Genomic DNA, 885 nt, shown 5'->3' on the forward strand with positions numbered 1-885 from the left:
ATAAAACTGTAAAAATGTCTCCTCGGATTTAATCTAAACTAAGTAAATCCCTGCTTCTATGGGTTTAAACTGCAGCTCTACACCCGTAAGGAAACATTACTGCCACCTACTGGAACCGTTTTAATATTTTTGCTCTCAAGGGTCTCAACCACTTCCATGTGAACAGGAGAACAAGAAGTTACCGAGTCGACGACATTCATGCAGATGCACAAAAAATTAAATTACAGTTTAAAATGTTTTCCATAAAAATTAGATTAAAACAATATAAAACACTGAATCATTAATATCAGTTAATCAGTATAAATAAATATCCCACGGTTCCAGGGTTGAGGTGATAAAAACTCCTGACTAATCTGGATCTGGGGGGTGGATTTTAAAATCAAAAATCCAGATTTACTTGATTTACTGCATCGTCGGCAGCAGCTTAATTACAGACACCGCGAGGGAAATCACTTAAACCGTCGGTCACGCCCTTCACACACACAAACAACTGCTCGTAAACAAACGGTTTAATCCGATTAACTCAGTAAGTCTCGACACCGGTTCGGTCAAATCCTAAGGTGCAACAACGGTCGCGTCGAGAAGTTTCTTATCTTCACTTTATTTGGTTACGTATCAACTTATTTCTGCTCGGACCCACTTCCGGGTAACGAGACATAATAACCACACACAGATGAGATGAAACGTGCGCGTGTTTCCCTCTGAAGGAGAACGCGTTGGGTGAAAAAATTCTACATTAGTGGAAATAGCGCTATGCGCATTCCCATTAACTCCACTGGCGAGGCGGCGAATTCCCAGAAAGACGGGTCTGTCGGGGCAGCACGGTGGGGCGGAGTCTGTGGGATTGTTCCTGGAAAGCGGATAGGGAGAAGCCGCAGCGCTGTT

Source organism: Cynoglossus semilaevis, chromosome 11 (assembly GCF_000523025.1).
Source record: "Cynoglossus semilaevis isolate Cse_v1.0 chromosome 11, Cse_v1.0, whole genome shotgun sequence".
NCBI lineage: Eukaryota > Metazoa > Chordata > Actinopteri > Pleuronectiformes > Cynoglossidae > Cynoglossus > Cynoglossus semilaevis.